Genomic DNA, 27,421 nt, shown 5'->3' with positions numbered 1-27,421 from the left:
CAGTCTCTTGGAAAAGTGACAGGTAGGTTTGTTATTGGGAAGGGACGATTCAAATCTGTTACAATATGTACTTTCCAATCCAAGGATAACTTTTTTTTTTTTTGAGACCTTGATGAGGCTTAAGAACATTATGGAGGAAGGGAACTCAGAAAACACATTTTAAAAGCCCAAATAAGCAGCTATTGAAAAGTCTGTGGGATTTTCTGTTTATAAAAGCTTAATGCTCTCATGACTTCAAGCAAAGGAGGGGTTCCAGTTATACCACAATTTCTGCTAATGCTGCTTCTGTCACTGAGAGAAGATATTCTAAAGCCACAGGGACGAACTAATTATTAGTCCTAGTCCCTGTGCTTCTACCATACATTGCTCTTGCCCAGCATTTTCTATCCAAGGACCTCTAAGCACTTTACAAACATCGATGGATTAAGTCTCTCAATAGCCAGAATATCCCCACTTTAGGGATGGAAAAGCTACGGCACAGATAGGATAAGGTCTTGCTTGCTTAAAATTGGGAATCTAAAGCTGTATGTCGGCACCTAAACAAGAGTGGTTTGATTTTTTTTTCTGGGAGCTGTGGGTGCTCATTGTCTCTGCAAATCAGATCTCACTTAGGTACCTAAATACAGATACAGATGAAGCAACCAAAGCTGAACATTTTGGCCCCGGTCCCGTGTATTGTACTGCCATAGTTTCTGTACTGTTCACTGTACTACCAGAGTTACAGTACAGCTCTGCATTCCACAGGCCCTCAGATACTACAGCAAGGAGCAAAGCATAGATAAATACTGGTAGCTTTTCATTGAAAATTGTATCTAACATTTTCGTGATGCATTACCTGTGGAAACTGTGAATAGTTCTGACTAGGTCCAGAGAAGGAGGTGAAGCCCTCCTAAAAGCCATGGCTATAGCCAAAGAGAACCTCAGATGTAATTTGGGAAGAAGCACCAGGATGGGGACCCAAACAAATCTGTCTTATCTGTCCCTTTCCTGATGGTTTCTGACATTCTGTTGGCTCTTTAGACTGCACATTGAAAGTGATGACTTCCCCTGTGTTGCTCCTTGGCTTTCCACTGGGGGTGCCATGGTGCAAGATGGCAGCAATGGAAGAGTCCTAGTAGACCCATGCCAGTATTGTGCTAGATCAGGGATCTCAAACTCAAATCACCAGGAGGGCCACATGAGGACTAGTACATTGGCCCGAGGACCACATCACTGACACCTTTTCACATAAATATACAACCCCCATGCTCTGCCCCCAGCCGTGCCCCCACTCCACCCCTTCCATGAGGCCCCGCCCCAACTCCACCCCATCCCTGCCTGTATTCCAACCCCTTCCCCAAATCCCTGCCTCTTCTCCGCCTCCTCCCCTGAGCGCATCTCCCTGCTCCTCCTTCCTCCCTCCTGGAAAGTGATAAGTGCCACCAAACAGCTGTTTGGCAGTGGGAAGCACCTGGAGGTAGGCAGAGGAGTGGGGATGTGGCATGCTGTTGGGGTGGGGGAGCTTGGTGGCTGCAGGAAATAACTCCGGAGGCCGCATGCGGCCTGTGGGGCCGAGTGTTTGAGACCCCAGTGCTAGATACTGATCTAGGTCAACACATGAGGGGCAAGTGGAATCAAATTCCAGTCCTCAGTGTGAGGCGCTGGATGAAAATCACACAGCCCAGTGTGTGTCAAATAAAACATCAGCTCAGAAGCATGTCTGGCTTCAACCCTCTTCTTAATAACCTTTTAAACAGGGAAGTAAAGTATTAAGCATGTTGGCAATTAACAAGACTGGCAGATTGAGAGAGGTGTGCGTTGTGGGTTTGTTTGTTTGTTTGTTTTTTAATTGGTGCCACGCTTGTCATTTTCAAAACTGACAGATGTCTCTGTGGCGACAAGAAGTGTTTCAACAGCGCTGGGCAGTCACGGGATTTTAAAGGACTAAACTACACCATTAGCAGCCAAGTCAGCCTGGAAATGGATCCAGTGCAAGGGAGGCTGAATACAGTTTTAACCTGACCTCCTTCTTAGCCGCTGCAGTGCTCTGTCATGGGGAGATTAAAAAGATGGGCAAACAAAGGAGATGAGTAGGAGGATCACAGGTCAGAGATGGGAGTAACTGTGAGTGAAATTCACCTCTGTGCAGGACTTTGCATCACTCTGCCCTGTTTTGAAGAGGACTTAAAGTGGTGCTTAGACCTGGGGCTGGCCCACTGCACAGGGCTGAATTTCCCCTGTGTGAATGTGAAATGAAGAAGAAAACATAAACTGGATCCTGAGACTCCCAGTATTTCATCTGATGCAAGTCCCTATTCTAGGGCATGAAGAGGTACAGAGGCCCAGCTCTGTAGCCACTACATCCACTCCCCCTCCCCACTGCACACACACCCCTTCTCACTAGGCTGAGGTAACAAGGACTGCCCTGTGCCAGCCCTCTGCATTCTAGTGATTTCCCCCTTTGAGCAAAGTACAACATAGCAACGGCCACACTGGGTCAGACCAGTAATCCATCTAGCCCAGTATCCTGTCTTCCAGCAGTGGCCAATGCCAAATGCTTCCGAGGGAATGAACAGAACAGGGCAATTAATGAATGATCCATTCCCTGTCGTCCACTCCAAGCTTCAGGCAGTCAGAGGCTAGGGACACCCACAGCATGGGGTTGCATCTCTGACCATATTGGCTAATAGCCATTGATGGACCTATCCTCCAGGAACTTATTTAATTCTTTTTGAACTCCGTTATGGTTTTGGCCTTCACAACATGCCGGGCAACAGGTTCCAGAGGTTGACTATATTGCGTGAAGCAGGACTTTCTTTTCTTTGCTTTTTAACCTGCTGCCTATTAATTTCATTGGGCGACCCCTGGTTTTTGTGTTATATGAAGGAGTAACTAACTCTTTTTCTCCACTCCATTCATGGTTTCATAGACGTCTATCATATCCCCCCTTAGTCATCTCTTTTCCAGACAGGTCCCTGTCTTTTTAATCTTTCCTCAGAGGGAAGCTGTTCCCTACCCTTAATCATTTTTGTTGCCCTTCTCTGTACCTTTTCCGATTCTACTATATATATTTTTGAGATGGAGTGACCAGAACTGCACACAGTAGTGAAGGTGTGGGCGTACCATGGATTTATATAGTGGCATTATGATATTTTTTGTCTTATTATGTATCCCGTTCCTAACATTTTGTTCACTTTTTTGACTGCTGCTGCACATTGAAAGTGACGACTTTCCCAGTATTGCTCCTTGGCTTTCCACTGGGGATGCCAGGGAGGAAGATGGCAGCAGTAGAAGAGGCCTAGTAGGCCAGAGGAAACTCTGTCAGACACTTTGGGAGGGGTTCAGCATCTTGCAGCTGGCAGAGTAATCCAGCAAGGCCTCAACAGTATAGGTTAGAGCATCTATAGTGATGACTCCAATGAAGTGGGAGTATGAGGTCTCTTTGGGCTAGGGCAGTGGTTCTCAAACTTCAGGGAAAGCCCCTGGCGGGCCGGGCTAGTTTGTTTACCTGCTGCATCCACAGGTTCGGGCCAATCGCTGCTCCCACTGGCCGTGGTTCACTGCTCCAGGCCAATGGGGGATGCAGGAAGGGCAGCCAGCACATCCCTCAGCCCGCACCACTTCCTGCAGCCCCCATTGGCCTGGAGCGGTGAACCACGGCCAGTGGGAGCCGTGATTGGCCAAACCTGTGGATGCAGCAGGTAAACAAACCAGCCCAGCCCGGCCCGCCAGGGGCTTTCCCTGAACAAGCGATGGCCCTACTTTGAGAACCACTGGGCTAGGGCCTGCTTTTTGTTCTGTTTGTACAGCATCTAACACAATGGGGTCTTGCTCTATGACTGGGGCTCCAAGGCACTGCCATAATGCAAACCTAAAGAGTGGCTGTCCTCTTCAGAACTGCATTGTCCACATTTTCTACAAGCACATCACAAGCTCTTCTTTTTGTTCACAACATGCCAGCTGCCCTCATGCCCCCAAGATAGTTACCAGTGTGAGGTTCTGCCCTCAATTCCCAGGTGCAGCTGAGGCTACTTTAAATTATGACAGCTTGGGGCAGCCAGCTAAGATCATTACACTAAGGAAAATTGCCACTGTGCACTGTATTCTGGCCTTACCTCCCTTCATACTTTAACCTCCAGCTGCCCACTGAGGTTAACTCTCAGTAGCCTTTTGTATCCCTCCTGATGGGGGGAGAGGTACGGATATAGCCCAGTGTATTTTGGTTCATAAAACGTATCCAGGTCAAATTCACCTGTTTAGCAAATTATTATTTTAAGGGCTTGGGTTTTTTATTCAAAACGTAATTTGCATAGATTCCAGATCAGCCCTCTCTCTCACCTCCCTTCCAATCTCATTTTCTCTTCAATGATATCTAAAAATCTGCCCTACAAATACATATAGAGATTTTATTTTATTCAGTTACTTCAAATTCTCTTTGCAGTCAGGACACCTGAGGGTGCTTTGAAGGTTGGTAGGAAAAATATGGAGCTGGGGGCTAAGAATATTAACGCTTCTCCCACTGTGAGCAAATCAAGAGAAAAGGAAGACATTCTGGAGTTTAAGGAGATGTGATCTAAGGCATATGTTACAGTCATAATGAAAGTGCAGTTTACTCTATCCCTGCATGGAGACATTTTGGACAGTTTACAGTGGTTCTCTAAGCATTCTAACTGCATGTGGCTCTCATGTCATGATCTGAGCTATGTTTCTTTTCCTTAGAAGCTATCTGGGATACTGAGCCCTGTGTGCATGCTGAGCTGCTACTGGGGATTCTCCTCTCACTAGTTAATTTCTCTCCCCCGTGTTTCGTTAAGATGAAAATGAAGGGGAAAGGAAAAAGTTACAGTCATTCTGATCCTCGTTGGATCTTTGATATTTAAGTCGGTCCTTTTGCCAACGCTTGCTGCCGGTACTGGTCCAGAAGGCACGCTGCTGTTCTTTCCATGTTGGGTTCAGTGCCGGTCCCCCTCCAGAAAATAATACTCTCAAAAGAGCAAGTTATCTGTTCAGTTATTAATGTCACACTGCAGGGCATGAGCATTCCATACAGCTGAGAACAGCGAGCGGGCTGCTTTAAAAAAATGTCTGACGGGAGCGGGCATCCTTTCTGCTATCCCATTTTCTGTACCTAGAGTGGATGCATTTCAGGGGCAGAGGAAGTGATTCCCGAAAATGAAACCTGCAGGGGTACGTGAGTGCAGGGTGGTAGTGGGTGGACTAGCTGATTTCTTGTGATCCCTTCCAGTCCTATATTTCTATGCTTCTATGGCTACCCTGCAATCCAAGGTGTAATTGTGGCTTGAGTCGCCACCTCTGCTCTAGTAAGGCTAAAAATAGCAGTGCAGATACAGCAGTGCAGGCTGCCCAAGTTGCCAGGGACCCTGGGTACTCACCTTGCTAGTCCACGCTGAAGTCCACAGCCATGCTTCTAGGCTGCTCTTTTTAGCTGTGCTAGCATGGGCATGCCTACCCAGGCTATACTCCTACCTCAGACTGCAGTTCAGATGTACTCTGTGTTGCACTAAGGTCTGTCAAATCGACCGGGTGGGTGGCGAGTCATGGTTATTGCCCTTATTTGCCTAAGAACTGCCCACATCCCACTGTGCTTGTTATCCCCACCAGCCCCCACCCCAACTCAATTGCTTCTTTCCTCCGCCTGTTTAAATTCAGGTCAAAGTCTGGCCCCACTGAAGTCAATGGGGCCACATTTTTGTTTACCCCTTATCTTTAAGATTGCAAGCTCTTTGGGGCAGGGACTATCAATTTCCTCTGTTTGTACAGTGCTCAATGGGGCCCCAACCTAGCTGAACTCTAGGTTCTACCACAATACAAATGAAATAATTATTATAATAATCCTGTTGAATAGAAAACTCTATGTAAATAAAACAAAAAGTTTGTTGTTTGGTACTTATTGTAAATAGCCATTTTTCCCTGATCCGGACCTGGATGATCTTCAGTCAGTGCCCAGTTATTTGCCATGTCCCTTGATAGCTTCTTAAATGCAAAACTATCAAAATACGAACCCTGTGTTAATATAACATTAGAGCTGTACCTTTAAGCTAAAGTTGGGAAATGCAGAAATTGCTATTCCTAAAGCACTCTGTGTCTCCCAGTGGAACTCATTTAATCTATGGTCATGTTAACATGGATACGTTGTATTTATTTTATTTTGCCCCTCATTGTTTGATGTTAGCATTCCTCACCGGCTCCTCAACATTGCGTCTAGGCACCGCCAACAGTAACACTGATTCCTTCTAAGAGGGCCACACTCAAGTCTCAGTTTTTCTCTTTTATTTAATGCATTTTTCTTAATTGTCTACTTAATTAAATCTACCTAGTCTATTAATTGAATTTATCCCAAATTTATCACCAAGGTATCTCTCTGTCTTATAAAAAAAAGAATACTTTGTCCATCTGGCCCTCTCCCCACTAAATCCATTGGAATTCTGATCTTATGAGAACATGGTCCTGCCTGTCTTTCCCCATCCTACAGCAGTGAGATCAGAAAGTCTCCTTTCCTACCACTGTGCCTTTGATGCTGCCTGATGGAGAGATGCCCCAGCATTCACTGGTCTGTTGGGGAAACCTAGTACATATAGGAATTTAGTATAGATGGGGCCTCTTTGTTGCCACACCACCACCTTCCCTGAAAGCAACAGAGAATGGAAGAGGAAAAGACGGACACAGGATTCTCCTACAGAAAACAACAAAAAGCAAGCAGAAAGCAGAGTCTGGTGGGTGGCTAGGGGCTGTGTGTTCTGGCCCCACATTCACAAGACACACTCAATAGCTTTGGGACACATGGATGCCAGCAGGTTGTGTTGCTGGGAGCTAAGTAACAAGCGGTTTCAGAGTAACAGCCGTGTTAGTCTGTATTCGCAAAAAGAAAAGGAGTACTTGTGGCACCTTAGAGACTAACCAATTTATTTGAGCATAAGCTTTCGTGAGCTACAGCTCACTTAAGCGGGCACTTCTAGCGCTGAACTATTTTTCACCTTCCCCTTGTGTGTTCATATCCCCTGATATTCTTCCGTGTTTCAGAGCGGAATAAAATCCAAACCCCAGTGTGAAACTCAGCTGAAACCAGTATGTTTTGAACCATTTTGAGTGGCAACAAACTCAAAATGGCCTCTATTTGCTAGCCCAGCTGACGTGCCCCGCAATATGTAGTGTAGTGTGGAATTTCTGTGACAGATGCCCAGAGTTATTCAGAAAATACTGCTCCGCTCAGTGCAAATGAAGCAATAATTTATATGTCTGGGTTTCCACTCCTGCAGGACCTGGTACCAGCTATATACCATGAACAGTCATTCTTCCTGAATGCTGACAAACCTTTTAGTGAACCTAGCCTGACAGTCAGGCTTTGAGTTTAGTCTGCCTTGTGCTTTCACTAATATACCTCAGCACTGTTTTACTCACACTGCCCCATCCACAAAGTAAGAAATTATAGTGAGATTAATTTTACAGATAAAGAAACTGAGGAAGAGTTTAAGTAGCTTGTTTAAAACCACATAGCAAGTTAATGCAGCTTCCTGAAACTCAGTTTTCTGCTGTGCAGTAGCAAGAAGTATGTGGATCAAGCATTTTTTCCATTATTTAAATTCCAAAATAATCTTACTTTTTAAGTTGCGGGGCGGGTATACTGAAAAATCTTGTATGAGACAACTTTACTAACCTAAATTCTTCAATGAAAATATACTTTCTGGAGGAAAGAAATGGCCTTAGATTTTTCTGGGTAATATATTTTCCTTTAGTTGTCACATATTCCTCATAGGTCTACCATCTGCATCTTTCAGTTATGTTCACTAAGAAAGATCCAGATCATATGACCTCACACACATCACTTTGTAGCAATGTTATGTAAAACAACGCATGCTACAGTAATTTGACAGTTCCATAATTTTACATTCTAGCAGAACATTAAGTCAGAGACAATGTCCTTAAGCTGTATCATGATTACATGTTTGGAAACATAATGTTACCTTTGAAATAGGGTTTTTTTGCTTCCCGTCCCCCCACAAATTCAGCGAAGAAAAAAGTTAGAATAAGGAAGCGTTATTGTTGTTAACTTTATATTCAGCAGAATACAATGGATTTATGTGCATTTGAGAAAACATATGGGGCCAATGTTTCTTCTTCCTTATATTAGTGTAAATCAAACTTCATTGCCTTTGCTGGAGTTAAACCAGTGTAACCCAAGGAAGAATCAGATCAGTTTAGTATAAGTGCCATCAGGGTGTGCAATGCCTTTACAGACACAAATATAATCAGCATAGTAGCATTCAAGTCAAATCAATCAATGGAGCTATATGAGTCTATCTTAGAGCTCGTCTCCACTTACTGGGGGATCGATGCATGGCGATCGATCCATAGGGGGTTGATATTAGCAGGTCTAGTGAAGACCCACTAAATCGACCGCCAATCATTCTCCTGTCAACTCCAGTACTCCACTGGAACAAGAAGCGTAAGGTAAGTCAACAGGAGAGTTTCTCCCATAGACCTAGCGTGGTGTAGACACCGCATTAAGTCAACCTAAGGTATGTCGACTCCAGCTACATTATTCATGTAGCTGGAGTTGAGTAACTTAGGTGGACTTAGCCCAGTAGTGTAGACCTGCCGTTAGGTACCAACAGGGCCCCATTACCGATTGTGAAGGGTTCAGATACTACAGTATTGTATTTTGTGACACTGGCTCTAATCTTCACTGAACACTGACAAATACGTAGCTGGAAACCATTCTGGATTGCCTGTATGTTAGCATTGTTAAAAGATGTTAAGTTTATAAGCATGTGTTTAGACTTTATGAAACGCTTGTAGGATGCTGCATGTATTGATCTCACTTATAACATCTGTATCCCACAGTATAAAGTTATATTGCATGTTTGCTTTGTAAACCTCTGTAACTGTGTACCTCACCAAACAGGAAAGAAGCATTAATTAACGTAAAGTGCTCATCCTGCTCACAAGAAGGCCCACAAACCAAATGAGTCATTGTGAAACATCAAAGGAAAAATATTTTGTTGATTCCTCCCCCACACACACCCATAAAGAGAAGACAGGCCCAAACACTTGTCCCATCAGTTTGAACTCTGGGGAAAGGTAATAAAAATCCCTGACCAAAAGAATCTGTATCACTGTGCTGCTTGGAATTTGGAGAGGGCAATATTTCTAAGCATAAGCATGGGATCCCCAAGCTGCTTAGCTTGGGTTAGTTCTAAAGGATAGAGAAAGTTTTCATATTACAGAAGTTTCTATTACATTTTGGAACCTAAGATTGTAACTTATGTGTGTGTGTGTATCTGCTTTAACCTTGGAAATAACTCTTATTTCATTTTCTTAGTTAATAAATCTCTAGATAGTTTATTATAGGATTGGTTACAAGTGTTGTTGTCTTTGGTGTGAGATCTGAAGTGAATTGACCTGAGATAAAGAGTAACCTGAATGCTGTTGTGATTTTTGGGGTAAGGGATCATCATATCATAAAGGCAAGGTTGCCTGGGTGGCAAGCTAGACCCGAATTCCCAAGGGGACTGTGATAGTGATGGAGAAATTCACACTTGATAGGAAAAATCTAAATATAGAAGTCACAACCAGTTTGGGGTTTGTGACAGTCTGCCCTGAGGTTGGCACTCACGGTCATGAGCTGCTCCAGACAGCCTGACATATTTATCCTCACAACACCCCTGTGAGTCAGGTAAGTGCTATTATTCCCATTTGACAGCTGGGGAAATGAGTGCCCGATTTTTAAAGTATTTAGGTGCCTAAAGAGGCAACTAGTTGTTCAGTGGGATCTTCAAAAGAACCTAAGCAGGGTAGCCACCTAACTCCCATTGAAATCAATGGGAGTTAGGCACCTAACTCACCTAGGCACTTTTGAAGATCCAACTAGGTACCTAATGGCATCTTTAGGCATGAAATACATTTACAAATCTGGTCCAGACAGACTGACTTGGCCAAGGTCACACAGGGAGTCTCCCAAGTCCCAGGCTAGCACCCTGGCCGCTCGTATCAGTTTGTACCATCTGAAGATGTGGCCCAGTATAGTTAGCTGCCTCATTAACTGCTCTCCTTCCCCTACTCACACCCTACTTCTGCCTGCTGCATTTAGCTAATGTTAGTTTTGCAAAGGTGACTTATTGCGTGGGTGACATTATTTACAACAGCTATTTCAGATGCTAGTGGAAACACAGATGGAGGAAGTCCGCCATCTCTGGTACAAATGTCTGTGGTGAGAACCCAGCATTCTGATAAAGTTTTGATATGGATTTCCTGCCGCATTACTGTATGCCATTGTTTCCTGTTCCCCTGCTCAGCAGAGTGTCATGCTCTCTTGCAATCTACTGTGTGTCCAGATGGTTCCACGGGAGTCCTTTTTGCAGATATATGGTGCCTGAAAGAGAGATGGCAAGCGGTATTTTCTAATCGCCTTTGTCAAGGCTGATTCCCCGCTCTTCACACTTCAAGTTCAGAAGGTGGGGGTCTGCAAGGATTCTAAAAATTAATATTTTCCACTCCAGGCTTGTATCAAACTCCCAAGGTTACAGCTTTTCTCTGACCTTGGCTTGGTAAACGCTGCCACCACCCAAATGCAAAAAAACAAACAAACAAAAAACCTTGGATGCAGGAAGGAGCACTTGGGAATTCCTCCCAGTGGGATACCTTCAAGCCCTTTCAGCCCCCCTCCAGGGAAGAGCTGAGAAAAAAAAAAACAAAGGAAATTAGCTGTTGCTACCAGCTAATCAAACAACATGCACAAAGCTCTTAGGACACCAAAAATCCAATCCTGTTCTTAAAAAAGGTAAATTTGATTAAAAACGAAATGGAAGAAAATACATCCAGAATTTAGGCTTTTGCTAGACTTTAAAAGAGCAAATCCAAAAATTAAGCACTCAAAATAGCTTTCTTGGGGTTTAGCTTAAAGGTTACAAGCAAACAAAAGCATCTGGGGTTAGCACAGAGGAGATCCACAAGCCAAAATAAATAAATAAATGTGATCACGTCTATCTAAACATTCCCTGTCCCAGTGAATCCTTCTAGGTATGGAAGATGATTTTTCATACCTGGTTCAAACTTTACACCGCATTCCTGCTGCCCTCTGTTCCCCTCTTTTCCTGGAGAACCACAAAAGACACACAAAGGGAAAGCTTCTTTCCCAATTTTAAAAAGTTCCAGCCGTCCCATTGGCTCTTTTGGTCAGGTGCCCGCTCCCTTTTCTTTACCTGGGGACCTTTTAACCCTTTACAGGTAAAGCAAGCAGAGAACAGCTACCAGGAGGGATTTTACAGTTAACTGGCTGGCTGGGTGTCTATAAAAGGGAGCTCCCCACCCCCTCCATTTATCACAGCCTTGCTGGTGAATGCTGTTAATTCCATGGGCAAAGAGTTATTAAAAGTAACAGGTTTGCAAAAATACACAGCTGGCACTATCCTCCAGATGTGAAAACCAAGGCAGCTATAAATTATCCCTAAATTTGGCACTGAACAGAGTGGTATTTTCTGAATAATTCCTATGCACTTGTCACAAAAAATTGGCACCCAGCTTTATATATTGCAGTGCATGTCATAAATACAGAAATTTATGGTGTGTTGCTGTCTTGTAATCTACCGCGTTGAACTGAATTTGGGAATAAGCACATTTCAATTGGTCTAGAAGTATAATCAATGGTGACATGTCTTCAGGATACTATTTTTTTGCCCTCCCCAAAATGACTAATACTTCTATTAATGGAGAGAAGAAGAAATAATAAATCAGATCAGGCATAGCAAAGGACACAAAGATGGATTTGTACCAGCACATAAAACTTAAACGAGGACGGGGGGACTGGGTGCCTCGGGGGCTGGCAATACCAAGACTAGACCAAGGCTTTAGCTTTTAGCATACTTCCCCAGTTGGAATCCAGCTCAGGTGGGGGTGACCGAAGAATTGTGACAATCTGATGGCTGCTCAGTGGCCTATATGTAAAGAGTTGTTTCCAAGTGCCCATTCATTAAACAGGTGTCCAGGCCAGAAAAAAATCCAAGACATCTAGGAGGGCACATGGTCTTGTGAGAAAGCACTGGACTGGGATTTGGGAGATGTAGGTTCACAACTTGGCTCTGCCATTGACTCCTGCTGTCTCCTTGGTCAAATCATTGTATCTCTTGGTGCCTCAATTCGCTTTCTGTAAAAAGGGAGATACTAATGATGCCTTTGCCTATTTAGACTGTAAGCTCCCCAAGGCAGGGTCTGTCTCTCACTGTGTCTGTGCAGAGCCGAAAATAATGGGGGCCCTGATGTTGCCTGGGGCTAGGACATCTAGGCATTGTTGTAATAAAAATAATGGGGACTAGCTGATCTTCTCCCAGGGCAGCAGGCAGGTCCTCAAAGAATCAATCCTGAAGCACTTGCATGAGAGGAAAGTAATCAGGAACAGCCAGCATGGATTCACCAAGGGAAGGTCATGCCTGACTAATCTAATCGCCTTTTATGATGAGATTACTGGTTCTGTGGATGAAGGGAAAGCAGTGGATGTATTGTTTCTTGACTTTAGCAAAGCTTTTGACACGGTCTCCCACAGTATTCTTGTCAGCAAGTTAAGGAAGTATGGGCTGGATGAATGCACTATAAGGTGGGTAGAAAGCTGGCTAGATTGTCGGGCTCAACTGGTAGTGATCAATGGCTCCATGTTTAGTTGGCAGCCGGTATCAAGCGGAGTGCCCCAAGGGTCGGTCCTGGGGCCAGTTTTGTTCAATATCTTCATAAATGATCTGGAGGATGGTGTGGATTGCACTCTCAGCAAATTTGCGGATGATACTAAACTGGGAGGAGTGGTAGATACGCTGGAGGGGAGGGATAGGATACAGAAGGACCTAGACAAATTGGAGGATTGGGCCAAAAGAAATCTGATGAGGTTCAATAAGGATAAGTGCAGGGTCCTGCACTTAGGATGGAAGAACCCAATGCACCGCTACAGACTAGGGACCGAATGGCTAGGCAGCAGTTGTGCGGAAAAGGACCTAGGGGTGACAGTGGACGAGAAGCTGGATATGAGTCAGCAGTGTGCCCTTGTTGCCAAGAAGGCCAATGGCATTTTGGGATGTATAAGTAGGGGCATAGCGAGCAGATCGAGGGACGTGATCGTTCCCCTCTATTCGACATTGGTGAGGCCTCATCTGGAGTACTGTGTCCAGTTTTGGGCCCCACACTACAAGAAGGATGTGGATAAATTGGAGAGAGTCCAGCAAAGGGCAACAAAAATGATTAGGGGTCTAGAACACATGACTTATGAGGAGAGGCTGAGGGAGCTGGGATTGTTTAGCCTGCAGAAGAGAAGAATGAGGGGAGATTTGATAGCTGCTTTCAACTACCTGAAAGGGGGTTCCAAAGAGGATGGCTCTAGACTGTTCTCAATGGTAGCAGATGACAGAACGAGGAGTAATGGTCTCAAGTTGCAGTGGGGGAGGTTTAGATTGGATATTAGGAAAAACTTTTTCACTAAGAGGGTGGTGAAACACTGGAATGCGTTACCTAGGGAGGTGGTAGAATCTCCTTCCTTAGAGGTTTTTAAGGTCAGGCTTGACAAAGCCCTGGCTGGGATGATTTAACTGGGAATTGGTCCTGCTTCGAGCAGGGGGTTGGACTAGATGACCTTCAGGGGTCCCTTCCAACCCTGATATTCTATGATTCTATGACTGAGGGACTGTGAACTCCTTCCTATGAGCAGTCCCTCCAGAACAGGCAAATTGGCAAAGCAGGGTGCAAGAATTTCCGCTTGAGTCCTGAGCTGTGGATGAACAGAAGGGTTCACTCTCCGGGGCTGTCTGTCTGGCGCACGTTTACCAGCACTAACCTGATAGAAAATATAATAATGATGGTAATCCAAATATCTAAAATAGCTGGAGGTCCAGGCTCATCAGTGGGAGACAGTATTTTCTAAATTCCAGACGTGCTTCATGAATCAATTGACTGAATAGAAACATGTTCATTACCATGATGGCTTTTGATATTCTCCGCATAGGTCAGCTTCATGCTAGCAAATGGTTTGGGTTTTTTTTTTCATCCACACACATCACACATCCCAGCCTTCCTGCAAGAAATATCCTCTTATTTAATAAAGGAGAGAGTGATGGGTGGGGGGGAAGCAATTCTTGTACTGACTTTTAAGTGGCAAAAGTAGGCCATGTCTCTGTTTGGCACCTGAGTTCTCAAGAATCAGCTGCAAGTCTCTTTGGTTACCTCCTTGGTTTCAGAGTTTTAAGTTATTTCCAGAAACAGAAGTCAGTTTTCTAGATGGCTCTTGGTCTGTCCATGAATTCCACAAAGGATTCCTCCACTCCATTGTCCCACACTCAATTTAAGGCCCATAGAATATCCTGTTTCTCATATGTATTTTTTAATTGAATGGCTAGCAGCTGTTTAAGCAAATGAGTCAAAATTTACTTCAAGAACAGACTGAAAATACATTGGCTTGGAGTCATTGGGCCCCCGCTCCTCCATTGCCTTGGTTGGTAGAGCTGTGCACAGTGAAGTCAAAGCAGGTGTAAAATTCCATCCAGGGGCAATGGATGCATTTTATTCCCTCTTTACAGAGATGCAAATGACTACACAAGGTGCAGGGCAATGGAGAATCTGGCCCAACATTGGTATTGACAAGTCTATCCCTAGCATGGAAGTAGGTGACATATGGAAACTGGAGAGTGGGACTGGAGAATCAGAACCTACATCTCCAAGCAAAGCAGGAGAAGTAGATTATAAAATAAACTAGAGAGGAGTTGGAAGGCTTGTAAGTTAAGAAATGCCGTTCATAACATACGGAAGAGAATCTACCTGTATCCCATATAACATGCAAATCACCACGGTATCTGGGAAGGGAATTACAGTAAGAGCAAGTCTACACCACAGAAAATAACCAGAGTTTGAACCCGGGAACTACAGCAGCACATATCTTTATCATTTGAGGTAAAGAGCAACTTCATCATCTCATAGCAGTAGGTAGACTGTTATCCTCTGTGTGGACAAGGCAATAGAGGAGGACACAATAGACCTTTTACAAGAAACATTGCAGTCAGATTTCACAATCACAATTTGCCCCCCTCCTCCACGTGTGGCAGTCTCTGTTCAGAACCACAATCAACCACTAGCCCCACCTATAGTGTCAAACAGGTAGTGTCAGGGCCTGTGATTTGAACGCAAGTAGTCAAGAGAGGATGGGGCTAACAAGAGGGCAGAGACTGCAACACACATTTATTTTCCAGCTCATGTTCATGGCAGGAATTCTTCAATGCATTCGAATGCATTGCTAGATTCTGCAAACACATAAGCATATGAGTAGCTTTACTTATATGAGTAGCCTAATGGAAGCTAATGGGACCATTCACATGAGCATAGTTACTCATATGTGGAAATGCTTGCAGGATCACAACCTAAAAGTTCTTTTCCATTTTTTAATCTACCTCTATACCGGTCCAAAGTCTCCACTAGTATAATTCCACTGTCATCAATGGATTTACATCAGCAAAGCATTTAAAAATAGTCCCTCTGTTGCACTTTTTCCTTTCCATTTGTTGATAAACATTATCATTATATTTTATAGTTTACCAGAGAAGTATTCCTTTCCATGCACTGAGCAAAAATTAGCTTTTCTTCTTTTTACATATCAGGGGATCCACATTTAGAGACCAAGAGGTGAAAGCATTATATTTACTTGAACTTCAACCAGGACTCCCTCTTACATATACTTGCTGCAGTTTATGCTGTATTGTAGAACCAGAGGAAAAGTGTCCAAATTATTGCACTTACAGTCCCATTGCCCTCAAACAGAGATGTGTTAAACTCAGGTGTTTCAGTTCACGGGTCCTGTCATAAATATAAAGGGAAGGGTAACCACCTTTCTGTATACAGTGCTATAAAATCCCTCCTGGCCAGAGGCAAAATCCTTTTACCTGTAAAGGGTTAAGAACCTAAGGTAACCCCACTGGCACCTGACCCAAAATGACCAGTGAGGGGACAAGATTCTTTCAAATCTGGATTGGGGGGGTGGAAACAAAGGGTTTGGGCTGTCTGTGCGATGCTTTTGCTGGGAACATATCAGGAAGGCAAGCCTTCCAAGTCCTGTAAAGTTAGTAAGTAATCTAGCTAGAAAATGCGTTAGATTTTCTTTTGTTTAATGGTTTGTAAAATAAGCTGTGCTGGAATGTGTATTCCTGTTTTAGTGTCTTTTTTTGTAACTTAAGGTTTTGCCTAGAGGGATTCTCCATGTTTTGAATCTGATTACCCTGTAAAGTATTTACCATCCTGATTTTACAGAGGTGATTCTTTTACCTTTTCTTTAAATAAAATTCTTCTGTTAAGAATCTGATTGATTTTTCATTGTTTGTAAGATCCAAGGGTTTGGGTCTGTGTTCACCTGTATGAGTTGGTGAGGATATTATTATCAAGCCTTCCCCAGGAAAGGGGGTATAGGGTTTGGGAGGATATTTTGAGGGAAGACGTCTCCAAGTGGTCTCTTTCCCTGTTCTTTGTGTAAGACGCTTAGTGGTGGCAGCGTACTGTTCAAGGACAAGGCAAAGTTTGTACCTTGGGGTTGGGGGGTTGACCTAAGCTGGTAAGAATAAGCTTAGGGGGTCTTTCATGCAGGTCCCCACATCTGTACCGTAGAGTTCAGAGTGGGGAAGGAACCTTGACAGGTCCTATTTTCATTTCTCTTCACTTGGGCATAGCAAAGAAATGATACATTCAAAGTGAAACTCCACCAAACCCACCACTTTTCTCTTGATTTCTGGTCAATACTATGGAAAAACATTGAGTTTCACATTGGTTTCCTTCCAAAACAAAGGAACACATGGGACTGTAAGGGATCTCTTAGGACATTGAGTCCAGGCCCTTGCTGTTGCAGGCAACTCCATTATATAATCTCTTTTATAAACTTACTCCATTGATAAATCTTCAGTTTCAGAACTTACTCTTGACTTTGCTGGGGCTCCAGTTAGGTGTGGGGATCTGCCTCTGGGTAAACAGAGTAAATACAGACAATTGCCAGTTTAGGGCTTAAAACTTTTACCAAATTCACCTAAACCAGATTCTGAATCATTAACTTCAATGAAGCACAGGGTTCCCCTGCCAGTTATCTCAGTTGCATAATTTAGGGTCCTATATTTGTAATGAAGCCCTGGATTTGCCTCGCTTTGCCATGAAACAGTCACATAGCCCTATCTCAAAAGCACCTTTGGAGGCCAAATTCTCCTGTCAAATTACACAGTGCGTGAACCTCTGTTACTATATGGATGAGCCCTGCACTCATTTTGTGTACCAGATAGAGTCATAGACACCCACAGTGCACTTGTGAATGGGGCATTATGAAAAGTGCAGGTATTATGCAACTGAGCCACAGAGAAAAATTTGAAGATTGGAAGCCGTAAGAGGGAAAAAAAATCAGTTAAAAGCATTCGCTAGAGCAGGAGTCTTTGGGGAGGGAAAATCACGCCTGAGAAATAAAGGAATGATTTTGTTAGCCGTGTAATTATTAATGATCTGCTAATTACTAATATTCTTCTTATTTGCCAATATACTGCATGGATCTTCAGAGTCACTATCAAATATGTTGCGCGAGACAAATTGTGGTTCAATTCTTGGTTCTTTCTAAAAGCTTGTAATTATGACTTTGGAAATGGTTGCCGGTCTATAACACCATGTGCATGTTATGACTCTGGAATACAGGAGAAACTGGTTTAAACTGCAAATCCACAATGGAAATTAATTTGGGGGTGCATTGGATAGGGGACAGAGTCAGTCAGGGAGTGAGATCTCCTCGAGCTCTGTACTGCTCTGAAACTGGGCTAGAGCGCATGGTGCTGGTTTCCCAGCATATATTTGGCATTTCCTAGTCTGCAAACCTCAGCATCTGTTCTTGGGGACTCACTGGATTAACAAGGCCCTGCAGTATGTGGAGTTGATGCATTATCCTTGGTTTGCTTTCAACCTTTCTTTCTCACTAAGATGCAAAATCCAGTACACTGCAAAAGGCTCTCTCTGTCACGAGTGCAGATTAAGAGGTTCAAATGTGCAAATCACAAATTGTGAAGGAATTTCAGTTCAGATAACCAAATGGGTGTCCAGATGCTCGCCTGAAATATACAAGCCAGCATGGGACCTGAAAAATCGGGCCAAAAAAATCTCACAAGAACAGGTACGTGCCCTCAAGAGATTTCTGGTACTTCCTGCTTCTGCTGAAATGGGAAATGCCATGACAACAGCCTCTTTGGTGATATTTCAGTGCTGCTACTTCTGGTGTGGGTCAGAATTCGGAGACACAGAAAAACTCAAACATGGAACAGAATGGGAAGTCACCTGAACTTTATGAACCACAAGAAAAGGTTACATTTGGGTTGGGTCTGAGTTTTGGGTGACGGTTCAGGTTACTTTCCCCCCCATCACTGAAATAAATCTATAGGCACACAGGCCAAATTCACACAAAGAAACGTGGTCAGTTGACCCCAGCAGACAATTTGACTGGTTACTTTTTGAAATAGAAAATCTTCAGTAGCGTGGGCTGTGGCTTCCGGAAACCCCACATAAGTTGGGCTCCGATTCATTTCCTTGGTGAGGTTCTGAAGGCAGAAGACACGTCGTTGATATAAAGGTGGATGGGAAGCATAAGTTATACGCTGCCCTGAAGGAGTTACTGAGGCCACTGAGCGCCAGCCTTTGTAACATCATTAAAGGAAATGAAATTTTTTGCGGGGAGATGCATCTCTGCAGGGAGAGGAGAAGACAGAAGAGAGTGCCTTACAAATGACTCTGGAAAAAGTATGCAGAAATATGACTCCCATTACGAGGACTCTCACATGAGCTAATTGGGTGAGGTTTGTAATGACCGTATTTTCATGTTGAAGTTGCATCCCTTCCTTCCATGTTATTGAGAATCCGCAGCATTCTTTCATCAGAATTGCATGCAGCATCATTGCGGGAACTGCAAGTCAGAGTGTGCCGCTGTACAAGAGTTTATGTCTCCCTCATTTTCATTCGACATAGAACCTTTGGGGGCTGAACTCAGCCCAGGGGCAACAACAGTGAAGTCAATGGAGTTAGAGCAGAGAGGAATGTGGCCCTTGATGTTTAGAACTATAATATACAGCCCTGGAATGGAGCAGCTCTGGTGCTGCTCCCATCAACTCTGGAGGAGAGTGTTACTAATCATAGTGCTTTTCAATAGGATTATAGCCCCTTTTAGCTGAGGATCACAAATGGCTTTAGAAACATTAATTAATTAAACTTTAAAGGCCAAATTCAGTGCACTCAGTTCATGAGTGCTTATGCCAGGCCTCAATTTGCCTGAAAGTCTCATAAAAGCATTGGAAAGTAGGTAGAGCTTGTCGAGGTTCCTTCCCCACTCTGAACTCTAGCGTACAAATGTGGGGACCTACATGAAAAAAACCCTAAGCTTATTGTTACCTGCTTAGGTTAAACTTTCCCAAGGTACAAACTATTTTCCTTTTTCCCTTGAACTTTATTGGTGCCACCACCAAGCGTCTAACAAATATATAACCAGAAAAGAGCCTGCTTGGAAACATCTTTCCCCTCAAAATCCTCCACAAACCCTACACCCCCTTTCCTGGGGAAGGCTTGATAAAAATCCTCACCAATTTACATAGGTGACCACAGACCCAAACCCTTGGATCTTAAGAACAATGAAAAAAGCAATCAGGTTCTTAAAAGAAGAATTTTAATAGAAGAAAAAGTAAAAGAATCACCTCTGTAAAATCAGGATGGTAAAACTCTCTCCTCAGCGGGACTGAGTTATCTATCTGCCACTTTGACCGGGAAAACAGAGAAGTCTGCTGCTTGCCAGGGCCTAAGATTTGTGATGTGACGGAGAGTCTGCCAAGACTCATCAAGCCCTCGGACCACTACCCCTTCCTGCTTTTCCATATGGGCACCAATGATACTGCCAAGAATGACCTTGAGCAGATCACTGCAGACTATGTGGCTCTGGGAAGGAGGATAAAGGAGTTTGAGGCGCAAGTGGTGTTCTCATCCATCCTCCCCGTAGAAGGAAAAAGCCGGGGTAGGGATCGTCAAATCGTGGAAGTCAATGAATGGCTACACAGGTGGTGTCGGAGAGAAGGCTTTGGATTCTTCGACCATGGGATGGTGTTCCAAGAAGGAGGAGTGCTAGGCAGAGACGGGCTCCACTTAACGAAGAGAGGGAAGAGCATCTTCGCGAGCAGGCTGGCTAACCTAGTGAGGAGGGCTTTAAACTAGGTTCACCGGGGGAAGGAGACCAAAGCCCTGAGGTAAGTGGGGAAGCGGGATACCGGGAGGAAGCACGAGCAGGAGCGTGTGAGAAGGGAGGGCTCCTGCCTCATACTGAGAACGAGGGGCGATCAGCGGGTTATCTCAAGTGCCTATATACAAATGCACAAAGCCTGGGAAACAAGCAGGGAGAACTGGAGGTCCTGGCAAAGTCAGGGAATTATGATGTGATTGGAATAACAGAGACTTGGTGGGATAACTCGCATGACTGGAGTACTGTCATGGATGGGTATAAACTGTTCAGGAAGGACAGGGAGGCCAGAAAAGGTGGGGCTAAGAGTATGTATAGGGAGCAGTATGTAAAGGAGCAGTATGACTGCTCAGAGCTCAAGTATGAAACTGCTGAAAAACCTGAGAGTCTCTGGATTAAGTTTAGAAGCATGAGCAACAAGGGTGATATCATGGTGGGAGTCTGCTATAGACCACCGGACCGGGGGATGAGGTGGATGAGGCTTTCTTCCGGCAACTAACAGAAGCTACTAGATCGCATGCCCTGGTTCTCATGGGCGACTTCAATCATCCTGATATCTGCTGGAAGAGAAATACAGTGGTGCACAGACAATGCAGGAAGTTTTTGGAAACTGTAGGGGACAATTTCCTGGTGCAAGTGCTGGAGGAACCAACTAGGGGCGGAGCTCTTCTTGACTTGCTGCTCACAAACCAGGAAGAATTGGTAGGGGAAGCAAAAATGGATGGGAACCTGGGAGGCAGTGACCATGAGATGGTCGAGTTCAGGATCCTGACACAAGGAAGAAAGGAAAGCAGCAGAATACGGACCCTGGACTTCAGAAAAGCAGACTTTGACTCCCTCAGGGAACTGATGGGCAAGATCCCCTGGGAGAATAACATGAGGGGGAAAGGAGTCCAGGAGAGCTGGCTGTATTTTAAAGAATTCTTATTGAGGTTACAGGGACAAACCATCCCAATGTGTAGAAAGAATAGTAAATATGGCAGGCGACCAGCTTGGCTTAACAGTAAAATCCTTGCTGATCTTAAACACAAAAAAGAGGCTTACAAGAAGTGGAAGATTGGACAAATGACCAGGGATGAGTATATAAATATTGCTCGGGCATGTAGGAATAAAATCAGCAAGGCTAAATCACACCTGGAGTTGCAACTAGCGAGGGATGTTAAGAGGAACAAGAAGGGTTTCTTCAGGTATGTTGGCAATAAGAAGAAAGCCAAGGAAAGTGTGGGCCCCTTACTGAATGAGGGAGGCAACCTAGTGACAGAGGATGTGGAAAAAGCTAATGTACTCAATGCCTTTTTTGCCTCTGTCTTCATGAACAAGGTCAGCTCCCAGACTACTGCACTGGGCAGCACAGCATGGGGAGTAGGTGGCCAGCCCTCTTTGAAGGAAGAAGTGGTTCGGGACTATTTAGAAAAACTGGACATGCACAATTCCATGGGGCCGGATGCGTTGCTTCCGAGAGTGCTAAAGGAATTGGCGGATGTGATTGCAGAGCCATTGGCCATTATCTTTGAAAACTCATGGTGATCGGGGGAAGTCCCGGAAGACTGGAAAAGGGCTAATGTAGTGCCAATCTTTAAAAAAGGGAAGAAGGAGGATCCTGGGAACTACAGGCCGGTCAGCCTCACCTCAGTCCCCAGAAAAATCATGGCGCATGTCCTCAAGGAAGCAATTCTGAAGCACTTAGACGAGAGGAAAGTGCTCAGGAACAGTCAGCATGGATTCACCAAGGGAAAGTCATGCCTGACTAATCTAATTGCCTTCTATGATGACATAACTGGTTCTGAGGATGAGGGGAAAGCAGTGGACGTGTTATTCCTTGACTTTAGAAAAGCTTTTGACACGGTCTCTTGCCACAGTATTCTTGCCAGCAAGTTAAAGAAGTATGGGCTGGATGAATGGACTATAAGGTGGATAGAAAGCTGGCTAGATTGTCTGGCTCCACGGATAATGATCAATGGCTCCATGTCTAGTTGGCAGCCGGTATCAAGCGGAGTTCCCCAAAGGTCGGTTCTTGGGCCGGTTTTGTTCAATATCTTCATTAATGATCTGGAGGATGGCGTGGATTGCACCCTCAGCAAGTTTGCGGATGACACTAAACTGGGAGGAGTGGTAGATATGCTGGAGGGTAGGGATCGGATACAGAGGGACCTAGACAAATTGAAGGATTGGGCCAAAAGAAATCTGATGAGGTTCAACAAGGACAAGTGCAGAGTTCTGCACTTAGGACGGAAGAATCCCATGCACCGCTACAGACTAGGGACCGAATGGCTAGGCAGCAGTTCTGCAGAGAAGAACCTAGGGGTGACAGTGGACGAGAAGCTGGATATGAGTCAACAGTGTGCCCTTGTTGCCAAGAAGGCCAATGGCATTTTGGGGTGTATAAGTAGGGGCATTGCCAGCAGATCGAGGGATGTGATCGTTCCCCTCTATTCGGCACTGGTGAGACCTCATCTGGAGTACTGTGTCCAGTTTTGGGCCCCACACTACAAGAAAGATGTGGAGACATTGGAGAGAGTCCAGCGAAGGGCAACAAAAATGATTAGGGGACTGGAACATATGAGTTATGAGGAGAGGCTGAGGGAACTGGGATTGTTTAGTCTACGGAAGAGAAGAATGAGGGGGGATTTGATAGCTGCTTTTAACTACCTGAAAGGTGGATCCAAAGAGGATGGATCTAGACTATTCTCAGTGATAGCAGATGACAGGACAAGGAGTAATGGTCTCAAGTTGCAGTGGGGGAGATTTAGGTTAGATATTAGGAAAAACTTTTTCACTAGGAGGGTGGTGAAACACTGGAATGTGTTACCTAGGGAGGTGGTAGAATCTCCTTCCTTAGAAGTTCTTAAGGTCAGGCTTGACAAAGCCCTGGCTGGGATGATTTAGTTGGGATTGGTCCTGCTCTGGGCAGGGGGTTAAACTAGATGGCCTCCAGAGGTCCCTTCCAACTCTGTTATTCTATGATTCTATGATTCTAAAACCTTAAGTTACAAAAAGACACAGAAGCAGGAATGTCCATTCCATTCAGCACAGCTTATTTTCTCAACCATTTAAACAAACAGAATCTAACACATATCTAACTAGATTACTTACCAAGTTCTAAGACTCCATTCCTTTCTGTTCCTGGCACATGCTTCACACACACAGACAGAGAGAGACTTTGTTTTTCCCTCCCTTCAGTTTTTGAAAGTATCTTGTCTCCTCATTGGTCATTTTGGTCAGGTGCCAGCGAGGTTATCCTAGCTTCTTAACCCTTTACAGGTGAAAGGGTTTTTCCTCTGGCCAGGAGGGATTTTAAATGTGTTTACCCTTCCCTTTATATTTATGACAGAGCTGAATAAAATCAAGGGTTCTCTCTGATTGTTTAGTCCATTTATAAGTCACCTGTTGAGAAGCAGCTAAGCACTGGGCAATAAAAACCAAACACACAGCACATTTTGGCTTTAAAAGGAGAGCTCCATCCAGACATATCCAGTGCATGCCTTAAGAACATGGGAAAACTCCATTGTGCAAAATAGCCCACACCCAAAAGGCCCCTTCCTGCTACCATTGACATCCATCGTAAAGCTCCCATTGACTACAGCAAGGCAGGATCAGGGCTCATACCATCAATTCTCCACTAGGAAGAAGAAAAGGACAGAAAGCCACAGAGCTTGGGGCCCAGTTTTCAGAAGTGGCCGCTAATTTTGGGATGCCTCCACTGGTCAAACTGCAAAATCAGAAGTTGGGCACCTAAATCCATACTTAGACACTTAAATAAAAGTGGATTACTGTTCAGAGGTATTGAGCACCCACCTGAGTTCCCAGTGACTTTAACAGGAGATGAGCACAGTTCAATGGGACCTATACACGCTGAAGCCCAGATACTGAAAGAGCACCACTCCATGCAACTTATGCACCTAAACGACTGAGTAACCTAAGTCCCATTGAACTGTGCTGCTAAGACACTCAAGTGCTTTTAAAGAGTCCTCCCTACATGCTTGGCTGTTCTCACTGGAAAGAGACCGAGTGAAACAAGTGGGAGAAGACTAGAGGACTCTCAATGGGGAAGCTGGTATGGATCTCAAATGAAGGTGAGAAATACCTGACGTGAAATGGAGAGCCAAAAGTGATAGTTGCAAGGGAAGATCCAAGGGAATCGGAAAGGAAAGGAAAGGAAAGGAAAGACACAAGAAGGAGCTGGGAGAACCAAAATAGATCAGTGAGTCAAAAGAGGAGAGAAAAGCTCTTGTTTATATTCTAATTAGCTGTACATTTCACATTCAATCCAAGTCACAGAAACTGTGGAAATACAATAGATGCATCTCTGGAGACAGCACAAATCACTTTCCTTGTATGATTTATTATAATAGTGGAGGCTGCCTTTTAAACAGAGGGGAAGGTATTAAAGGAGACCATATCTAACAGAGTGGGAAGAGGCTATTATTCACTTATTGATGTTCTCGTCCAATTGTCACACAGGATTTAAGACTGACAGTAGAACCACTGACTTTACAATCTGTTCTGCAACTTTTAAAAGTAGCTCCTGAGCCCTTTCTACTCACTCCTCTTGGGATCTGTGCAAAGAAACAACACATCACACCCTGAACCTTGCAGGAGATAGCTGAGGTGTAGTCCCCTCTGTGTCTTGCAGAACCTAGGCTGAGCACTAGTCTGATCTATTCCGGGTGCTTCTTTGGTCCACAGATCCCAGGCCCTGGATCTCTTCAGAAGGCAGGTCATTTTGCTGCATATCATCCTCCCCAAAAACAAGCTAACAAAAATAATATTATAACAGGTATCACCAGTTGGCACTGTTACACTTAGTGTTTCAAGTTGTTTTCTTAGTGTGTGAGCAAGTTTTTAGTCTTGGAATAAATGCTTGTGTTTTGGGCTATACAAGGTTCTGTGTAAGGGATCTGTGTAAATATCAGCAAAGTTTGCTCTCTGCTTTGTCTTCTGATTACAGTCAATTCTTGAAGGGATATATTGCACCCTGGGAACCAGACAATGGTGCTGGCCTGAGATTCCTGAAAGAATGCCTGCATCTCTGTTCCAGGGCAGGTATTATGCAAATAAACCAAGTATATACCCAAACTCTACATCACTAATTTCTCCTCCACTGGGAATCTGACTTGTAAGACCCTGAAAATCTGCTGCTTCTGCATAAGGCTACTGTGAGAAGAGAGACACAGGTGTCAGGAGAAGGTCTGACAAAAACAACCCCGTGTAACTGATGCCTGGAGCTGCTTAAGGTATGGGGAACTCAAGTTTTTCCCACTGGCTAAGTGTGTGCCTAAAAGGGGTGTGTTACATATGAGTTAAGCTATTGAGCACCAAATAATTTTACCTCGAATTCACTGTTGATATGTAACCTAAGGTGGGAAGAATTCTTTTCCACTTTCTTCACTAGCCCCATCCCTGCAATAAAGCCAAACTACTTGAGCTTGATGCAGGGGACAGTATTTAGTGTGTGGGGCTTAATTAATAGACTAAATCTCAGCTATTTTATTACTCTGTCCTATTAAATCTAAATAAAACAATTTTCAGATGCTTTTAATTGAATGTGGGGTGAGACCGATTGTATATATTGAGCTACAGATGGGTATTGGCATGACAGAGGGAAAATGCTGATGGGTCCATTTTATGGGATGCAAAGAATATCTGATTGCAAACCAGGCTGGTTAGGTTTTGGACTTAATTTTCCTGTTTGAAGAACATTGCAGAACTGAACTATAACTTAGTCTCACATCTGCTCTCTTTATTCATGTAACACAGCCAACAAGAGTAGAAAAAAAAGACAATTAAATTTATTTTCAATTGAATTTAATGAATAAAACCCCGCTTTGAGCCTATAGTTTATTAATGTTCAGTGTATGAGATAGGGAACGTGCAGAAATGTTGGGGAGAGGGGACAAAATTTCAACCAGCTCTAAACACACGAGCCAAAATTTGCATCCACTGTAAGATCCAGATGAAAAAAGTGGAGTGAAGAGACACAAGGGAACTCCCCAAAGGAACTCTGCTTTCTGCTTTCAAGGCCACGGTTCTTTAGCTGGTGGGAGTTTCGGCTTGTTTGTTTTTAAATCTTTACCGGTCGTGAGAAATGATGGGTATCTCTTCAATCTTCCAGAGCATGAAAATTAGTCTGACATTTTTCCTGGAGCATTAATAGAATTGGCCACAGTCTGATAGAGCATTGGTTCTCAGACTTTTCCACACCATGGCACCATGAAGAACATTTGGGGATTCCCCTTCCATCTAGTCATGATCTGAACCACTTTAAATCTGTTTGCTACCCAGGCTGAGAATCCATGTGGTAGGGTGTTCTCATATGTTAAGGATGTCTCTAGCTTTAAGAAGTTTTATCCAGAGCTTGTATCATCCCAGAGCAGCACAGCTGTCTCCGTCGATTGTGAACGAAAAGGCTGTCACCAGGAGAGCCTTGCTCAACTCATTAGGAGCTGAGAATATTAGTACCAGGGTAATAAGTTGGAATCAGAATCAATGGAGTGCACTGAGCACTGGTGTTTTGTCTTTCCTGGAAGGGAATCATGTCACCATGAGCTGCCCAAGCTTTAGCCATCACGATGCCCCCTCCTTTAATCCTCAGTAAGAGTGAGTTGCAGGAGTTCATTCTGGAGGTCACAAAGATACACATCACAGTTTCCAGGTCCACTAAGAAAGGCCAGTGCTTCCTGGCCAGCTGGAGAGGGTAGAATTTCTCACCACTGCTTTTATTTGTGTAGTCAGCAGCAGAGTCCAGCATGACCTTGAGACTGCTCAGTGCTTTAGTAATGATAGAGTGGATGTCCTCAGTGTCAGGTGAGGTTAATGCCCTGCCTAACTTCTCCAAGTGCTTTTCTCTTCCAATCAGTATCCCCGCTGGGTTGTCTGGGTTAGCTTGAGCCAGCAACTTTTCACCCTTGTGCTTATCTCTTGCAGGCATTGTGACATTTGTCTCAAAGGCTTGGCTGCATCTGCTGAGAAGGAGGCATGCATTTGGATGTCTGCAGCATATGGTGTCAATGGATCCTGTCACATTCTACAGCCTCTCAGCAAGGTTGCATGTACGTATTAAAAATGAGGAGAAAACCCTTCCCCTCCATTTGAGGGTGAAAATAGAGGACAAGCAGTTACCCTTTGTGGTACTGACCAGTTGGACAGGAAAGCTAGAGCGATCTGTATGCTTCCCTGACTGTC

Source organism: Eretmochelys imbricata, chromosome 2, assembly GCF_965152235.1.
Source record: "Eretmochelys imbricata isolate rEreImb1 chromosome 2, rEreImb1.hap1, whole genome shotgun sequence".
In the NCBI taxonomy this organism is placed as follows: domain Eukaryota; kingdom Metazoa; phylum Chordata; order Testudines; family Cheloniidae; genus Eretmochelys; species Eretmochelys imbricata.
Note: the sequence above shows the minus strand (reverse complement) of the source record.